Genomic DNA, 8,494 nt, shown 5'->3' with positions numbered 1-8,494 from the left:
AATATACAAGCTGATGTGAGATCCCTGTCTACAGGTGGACTGGAACTATTATCCAGTAGGCAGTCTACTGTATTTTATCAAACCGTTATTAGTATAATAGATCTCGTAATAATTTTCTATTCTATTATCTATTATATCTAATAATATTAGATAGATCTAGAGAGATCTATTATACTAATAACGGTAAATAAATAATAAATAGTAAATAAATCAAAATCAGTTACATTATTTTATCTTATTCATAGCATAAATGTTCTCGAAGATTACTAAAAAGAAATTGAATTAGACTACAGCAAATTGGCAAACTTTACCTTGTATCTGTTTCCACCGAGTTTGTTTGGGGCGTTCTTCAACATATCAGCAATACTTGTCTCAACATCTCTTTCAGTTGCATTAGTGTGGGTGTTGATACAGGCTTCTGGAAATTTATAAGAATTAATTAATATATATAATTATAATTCACTTTGCTATTCCCCATTCCACAGTCCTCTCGTCCTTCCCACTTCCCTGTCCCCACATCATCCCCACTATTCCCACTTCCCTGTCCCATCGTCCTCCTTACCATTTTCCCCTCCCCTGTCCTTCTTCCTCCCCCACCATCTCCCATTCACCTGTCCCTTTGTCCTCCCCAGCATTCCCCTGTCCCCACCATCCCCAACTCCCCAGTCCCCTCGTCCTCCCCACCATTACCCTCTCCTCTGTCCCCTCGTCTTCCCCACCATACCCCCCTCTCGTCCTCCCCACCATTCCAAACTACCTCATCCGATGCATTCTATAATGGTCTGATGCTTCCATCAGAAAATTGGGAACATCAAATGATCTGATATTCCCATCACTGAAAAATAAGAACAGCTAAAAAAATGAAATGAAAAAAATAAAAAAATAAACTATACTCATGAAATGAACAGTATGGTAAACAACACAGCTAAATTGAAATCTATGAAAATTCAAATTATCAATACAATCGGAAATATTGAAATAATATCGCAACATAATATAGTGTGGGTTGCTCTTACGTGCAACAGACGGTGCTGTTTTTCAAAAAAGGCATGGTTTTACCTGTCACAAGTGTGGCATCTATACTTATACTCACGAAATGAACGGTATGGTAAACAACATAGCTCAATTGCAATGCAATGTCACAATAACATTTAATAACAATAACATTTAAATATACTTTAAGATATAATCTAGAAGAAAATAAGAACATTGAAACGGTTCATGAACTCGATTTCAATAAAGGACACTATGGGGAACTTTGAAAAACAGTTAATGAGTATAATTAGACAGACTTGTTGCTAGGCAGAGGAGTAAATAATGAGATATATGGCAAATTTTGCAAAATATACGGCACACAAACATTCATACCCAAACAAAGCAAAATGCTAGGTAAGAACAAAGCAGTTGGCCCGTAGGGGAAAGGAGATACCCACAAGACTGGAATACAAGTCATTAACAAGCACACAAGTACTACACTACACAACAACCGCACTACTACCAGAACTGGACGAATCACTACCAAAACAACACATTGCACATCACTACCAAAACAACACAACACAACACAAGCATTGGCAAAGAATTATAGACCAGTTGCACTAACATCCCACATAATAAAATTATTTGAGAGTGATCAGGAGTCAGATTACTAGTTTTATAGAGACCAATGACCTCCACAATCCAGGCCAACAAGGATTTAGAGCAGTTTCTATGATCGAGCCACTGAGATCTATAAAGAATTCTGATCAAGAAAGAGATCTAGGGGTGGTTTTAGATAGAAAACTATAACCTGAGGATCATATTAAGAACATTCTGCGAGGGGCCTATGCTACACTTTTTAACTTTAGAATTGCTTTTAAATACATAGGTCAAAAAGTTTTAAAAGTTTTAAAAGTTTTTTAAACCTCTCGTGTATCATGTGTTAAAGCATCAGATGGTGCATTCAGATGATGAATATTACCTAGTTCCTTCATCTGGGAAGAATGAACACATATTGGTGCATTCGGATGATAAAAACTAACTACTGTAGTTTAATTGATCAACAGACTGTATATCATATGCAGACTGTATGTGGATCTGCGGGCCACTCCAAACAACAGCCTGGTGGACCAAGCTCCACCAGGGCTAAAGCACAAAGTGATATAGATGTGATAGAGATATTATATATATATATATATATATATATATATATATATATATATATATATATATATATATATATATATATATATATATATATATATATATATATATATATATATATATATATATATGTCGTACCTAGTCGCCAGAACGCACTTTTCAGCCTACTATGCAAGGCCCGATTTGCCTAATAAGCCAAGTTTTCATGAATTAATATATTTTCTCTATTTTTTTTCTTATGAAATGATAAAGCTATCCATTTCATTATGTATGAGGTCAATTCTTTTTTTATTGGAGTTAAAATTAATAGAGATATATGACCGAACCTAACCTATCTTTATAGGATAGGTTAGGTAGCTGAAAATGTTAGGTTAGGTAGTCGAAAAAACATTAATTCAAGAAAACTTGGCTTATTAGGCAAATCGGGCCTTGCATAGTAGGCTGAGATGTGCGTTCTGGCTACTAGGTACGACACATTATATATATATATATATATATATATATATATATATATATATATATATATATATATATATATATATATATATGTATATATATATATATATATATATATATATATATATATATATATATATATATATATGTATATATATATATATATATATATATGTATATATATATATATATATATATGTATATATATATATATATATATATATATATATATATATATATATATATATATATATATATATATATATATATATATATATATCGGACAATTAGTAAAAAAAAAAAAAAAAAAAAAATTAAATTATTTTACCTTGTACCTAGATCCACCAGGCCTGTTTGGTGCCTGTTTCAGTACTTCAGACATCTGGAAGGTCACATCCTCCTCCTCAACTTGTGGATGTGCGTTGATAGATGATTCTGTAAAATTAAGTTATTTATATAATAATAAATTCAGTATAACAATAATATTCTGTAAAATTAAAAGTAATTTATACATCAATCAGATAAAACTCTCCAGAGATGGTGATACACAACATATAAAGGACAAGTTTCAGAACAAAATATGCATTTAGGAATAAGGTTTTGTACATGTAGGTAGCACATGAGAAAATAAGTGGAAGGTGATCAAGTTTATATTAACATGTTAATGACTTTGTTAAGGCTTTGCAAGAATGAAAAAATATTAATAATATAATATCACCTACCAATTAATTGTACATCATTTATAAGTCAATTATTTGCATTATTATTATTCAATACTAATGATATAAAAATGCATTTTGTAATCTACTATTTATGCAAGTATTAAGCACAGGATCATGAAATAAACTGCAAAATACTGTAATGGATAAACCAATTAATTTTACATTTTCCTATAGCTAAGTCAGTCAGTTCTATTAGCAGCAGAGAACAATTATGCCCAACCTCTATTAAATGAAACAATCTTAAGAGCAAGTGATAGAAATATAATCATTTATGCTTGGGATTATGGAATGGTTCCAAATATGAAAAATATCAAGTTTTTTGGTTAAAATTTTTTAACTTAAAATTTACATTTTTAAGTGAATTTATGACCATAATAATTGAATCACTAATATGATTCACTAATATATAATCCTAATAATAATCACTAATATATAATCCATTGAGCATGCTGCATCTCTTTCAGTCTCTTTGCAATTTGAACAAGAGGGTTTTTAATTGATCGAACCATATTCTTAAAGTAAAGTAAATGAGATGTATTCCATATTTTGCAAAATATACGATGAAGGCACACAAACATTCATGCCAAAACTGAAGGGCAGGATTTATGAGGAGACATTAGAGGCATTAAATATTCCAAACTAGAAGACAGAAGGAAAAGAGGAGATATGATCACTACGTACAAAACAGTAACAGGAATTGATAAACTTGATAGGGAAGATTTCCCGAGACCTGGAATTTCAAGAACAAGAGGTTATAGATTTAAACGAACTAAACAAAGATGCCGAAGAAATGTAAGACAATTCACTTTTGCAAACAGAATGGTAAACGGTTGGAACATGTTAGGTGAGAAGGTGGTGGAGGCCAAATCCGTCAAAAGTTTCAAAGCATTATATGACAAAGAGTGCTGGGAAAATGGGACACCACGAGTGTAGCTCTCCATCCATCTGATTGATAACCCAAATGAATTTTTCATGGATATGATACCAACATCAAATCATAAATCAGATGTGATCCTATCCCCACTGGATTTTGAAGAAGCCATAGACAGTATGCCTATGCACTCTGCACCAGGCCCTGACTCTTGGAACTCTATATTCATCAAGAACTGTAAAAAACGTTATCGCAGGCCCTTCACATTCTTTGGAGACAAAGCCAAGATACTGGCATTGTCCCTGACATACTAAAAACCGCAGAGATAGCACCGCCCCATAAAGGAGGAAATAAGGCAGAGGCAAAAAACTACAGACCGATAGCACTAACATCGCACATCATAAAAATCTTTGAGAGAATGCTAAGAAGTAAGATCACAAAATACATGGAATCACAGCATCTCCATAACCCCAGACAACATGGTTTCAGAACAGGGCGCTCTTGCCTATCACAGTTGCTGGACCACTCTGACATGGCACTAGATGCCATGGAAGACAAACAAAACGCTTTGACAAAAAAAAGCCTTTGACAAATGTGACCATTGTGTTATTGCACATAAAATGCGTTCAAAAGGAATTACCGGAAAAATAGGCAGATGGATATACAACTTCCTGACTAATAGAACCCAATGTGTAGTAGTCAACAAAATAAAATCTGGACCATCAACCGTAAAGAGCTCAGTCCCCAAGCGTACTGTGCTTGCTCCAATACTTTTTCTCATCCTCATATCGGACATAGACAAGGACACAACCTATAGTACTTGATCATCCTTTGCAGATGACACTAGAATCTTCACGAGAGTAGGCAACATAGAGGACACGGCAAACCTCCAATCAGATGTAAATCAGGTCTTTCTATGGGCTACAGAAAATAACATGGTGATTAACGAACATAAGTTTCAGCTCATGCGCTACGGAAAAAATAAAAAATATAAAAACGGAAACCACTTACAAAACTCAGTCAAATCATAACATTGAACGGAAAAGCAACGTAAAGGATTTGGGTGTACTGATGTCAGAAGGCCTTACATTTAAAGAACACAATAAAGTAGCCGTCACAACTGCAAGAAAAATGACAGGATAGATAACAAGAACTTTTCACACTAGAGATGCTATACCGATGATGATAGTTTTCAAGACGCTAGTGCTCTCTAGAGTGGAATACTGCTGCATAATGAAAGCCCCTTTCAAAGCTGGAGAAATTACTGACCTATACTTATGCATTTATCTTCGGTTTAACACAACAGGCACCAGACACACGCTAGGCATCATACACACTAGGATAAAACAAACATTAGGCCAGAAGTCAGAAAAGAATTCAAAGAATTTTACTGGAAAGGCTTGCTGTTAGGAAAGGAAGTAATTGAGATGAATTAATGCACAGTATGTCAATTTTGTGAAATATATGATAAAGGAACAAAAACATTTATACCAAAACAAAGATGCAGAACTAGGAAACAGGATTTGTTCAACTGAAATTTCAAGACGGACAGAGACCAAAAGACACAAAAATGGAATCAATATACGAAGAGGCCAAACCCCCAAACATACCAGTAATACAAAGAGAAACAACTACACGGCAGTGAGGAGAGAGGCAGAAAGAAATTTTGAAAAAAAGGAACAAACAAATGTAAAGTAGAACAAATCATATTCTATAAATACAGCAACAACCAATTGCAGGTAAAGGATAATATTCAGAGCTTTTAAATGCATGGATGGCGAAATACTCAAGAAATTGTTCACGACTTTTGTTAGACCAAAGTTGGAATATGCAGCGGTTGTATGGTGCCCATATCTTAAGAAGCACATAAACAAACTGGAAAAGGTGCAAAGACATGCTACTAAGTGGCTCCCAGAACTGAAGGACAAGAACTATGAGGAGAGGTTAGAGGCATTAAATATACCAAATATACTACACAAATATATATACTACACATGCACAATAAACTACCCTACACAGGCTGAGTATGGTGTGTACAATAAATTATTAGCTAAAAGATAAGACTGAGTTTGTATAAATGGGGGTTAAGTCAGAGTGGGAAAATGTAAGTGGAGTGCCTAAAAACCCTGTCCTGGGACCTCTGTAATTCATAATATATACAAATAATTTAGACTCAGGTTTGATCAGCAATATTTGAAAATTTCCAGACGATACAAAAGGGATTTTTTTCTGGATTCAGGATTATTTTTTTATGGCTGAAAACAGGTTTTCAGCAATAAAAGAAATACAGTATTGCTGGAACAACCGTCGACATCTTCAAGAGAAAACCTGAACATCTTCAAGAAGTGAAGATGACCTTGAGAAGAAGTATAGGTTGGGAGAAGTATAGGTTAGGAATTGTCTCCAAAGAATTCTCAAAGAATTACTCGTTATTGCTATCCAAGATAATTAGACGAGCCAAAGCTAAATACTACGAAGATAAATTTACCCAAATAAAGAGTACCTTACCTAAAAATATGTATGTACCTTACGTAAATAAACATTTGATTTTGAAGTGCCGGACAAACAAGGCTGTGGTGGATATGTGGGCCTGAGGGGCCTGTCCAAGCAACAGCCTGTTGGACCAAGCTCTCACATGTCAAGCCTGGCCTTGGAAGGGCTTGGTGAGTAGAACAACTACCAGAACCCTATAATGCATGTATCAAGGTGTCCAGGCAGTGAGCACCACATAATGCAGTGCAGTCCTGTAAGAATAAGCACAGTAAGTATGGGCATGGAGGGGGTGCAGCAGTGGCTTGTGAAGGGCTGGAGAGTAAATGGACATGCCCAGGGGTAAAAAGCATTAGGGTAACAGAACATAGCCCATAAAAATAGTAATGACAATGAATGAATAATTATATGAATGCAATAATACTTCATATCTCAATAGGAATACTAAGCAGGATGCAAGACAAGGTACTGGTGGTGATAGTGGTTGGTACAAGTCCTCACATCCCCACAGACACCAGTAACAGCCCTCACCTCCCAACACAGTACCCTTGTAGCGAGTTAATCTTATACTCGCTTCATTATCTTATAGCATAACTAATTAACACTAATTACAGAAGCTACACAGGTGATACTTTGGTGTGAGTTGAGCGCACTGAGCGTCGGTATCGCTACACCCTTGTTCCTTAACAACCCTTTGGACCTTTATTACAGAAAAATAGAATCAATTAATTTAATAAAATATAAAATATAAGTGCTTACTTACGATAATACTATCGGTGGAACACAAAATCTTCTTCTTCTTGATAGTAGGTGCAGTTTGCATGAAGGGTTAGTCCTCGCCATGACTGAACTGACGACAAAATGGCCGATGTGTTGATATGGCGTCAGGTGACGCTGTGACGTCACAGGTGAGGGACGCTTTGCGCATTACTCCCTCGTACTTAAAAAGTACTACAGGTACTTTTTGGTTTTATTTTTGAATATGGCAGAAGTTGGACAGCTTTTCAAATCATTATAAGGGAGTGAGTTCCATAGACTAGGTCCCTTTATTTACATAGAGTGTTTACATAGATTAAGTTTGACTCTGGGGATATCAAAGAGATATTTATGTCTGGTGGGGACGTGGCCATGTGTTCTATTACATCTGTCCAGGAAGAGTTTCAGAACAGGGTTTGCAGTTAGAAAAAGGGCTTTATAAACGTAATTTACACAGGAGAATGTATGGAGTGAATTTGTTTAGCATGTTTAAGGATTTGAACAAGGGAGCTGTGTGTTGTCTGAAGGTAGAGTTATTTATTGTCCTGATAGCAGATTTTTACTGGATGATGATGGGCTTGAGGTAGTTTGCAGAGGTTGAACCCCAAGCACAAACGCCATAAGAATGATAGGGATAGATAAGTGCATAATAGAGTGAGAGGAGAGCAGAGTAGGGTACATAATATCTGATCTTAAACAGTATACCAACTGTTTTAGAAACCTTTTTAGTTATGTGTTGTATATGGGTGCGGAAGTTGAGTCTCTTGTCTAAGTATAGGCTAAGAAACTTTCCATCATTTTTATTGCTAATGTTTACATTATCTATCTGAAGCTGAATTGCATTTGTTGATTTGTTTCCAAATAAGATATAGTAGGTCTTTTCTATGTTTTGTGTGAGGTTTGTTGGTTGACATCCACAAGTAGACTTTTTTTAATTAATTGTTTACAACATTATTTAACAGGAGTGGGTTGGGGTCAGAGTAGATGAGTAGTATCATCAGCCAACAATATAGGTTTAAGTATGTTAGAGACATTAGGGAGATCATTGATGTATATA

The 8,494-nt window shown here is 35.0% G+C and overlaps 1 protein-coding gene across 1 annotated transcript in view; it reads right to left on the bottom strand.

Moving 5' to 3' along the window:
• LOC138373618 (uncharacterized) overlaps nt 1–7,538 on the bottom strand; it is a 10,584-nt gene extending 3,046 nt beyond the window's left edge. The window contains exons 1-3 of the mRNA XM_069339957.1: nt 7,445–7,538; nt 2,927–3,033; nt 312–418 (exon numbers count right to left, since the gene is read on the bottom strand). The gene's annotated coding sequence lies outside the window, so the exon portion shown is untranslated. The remainder of the gene's footprint in view (nt 1–311; nt 419–2,926; nt 3,034–7,444) is intronic.
• Between the last annotated feature and the right edge of the window lie 956 nt (nt 7,539–8,494).

Source organism: Procambarus clarkii, chromosome 42, assembly GCF_040958095.1.
Source record: "Procambarus clarkii isolate CNS0578487 chromosome 42, FALCON_Pclarkii_2.0, whole genome shotgun sequence".
NCBI classification, from domain to species: Eukaryota; Metazoa; Arthropoda; class Malacostraca; order Decapoda; family Cambaridae; genus Procambarus; species Procambarus clarkii.
The sequence above is the reverse complement of the archived record's forward strand: the minus strand, read 5'-3'. Positions and strand labels throughout refer to the sequence as shown.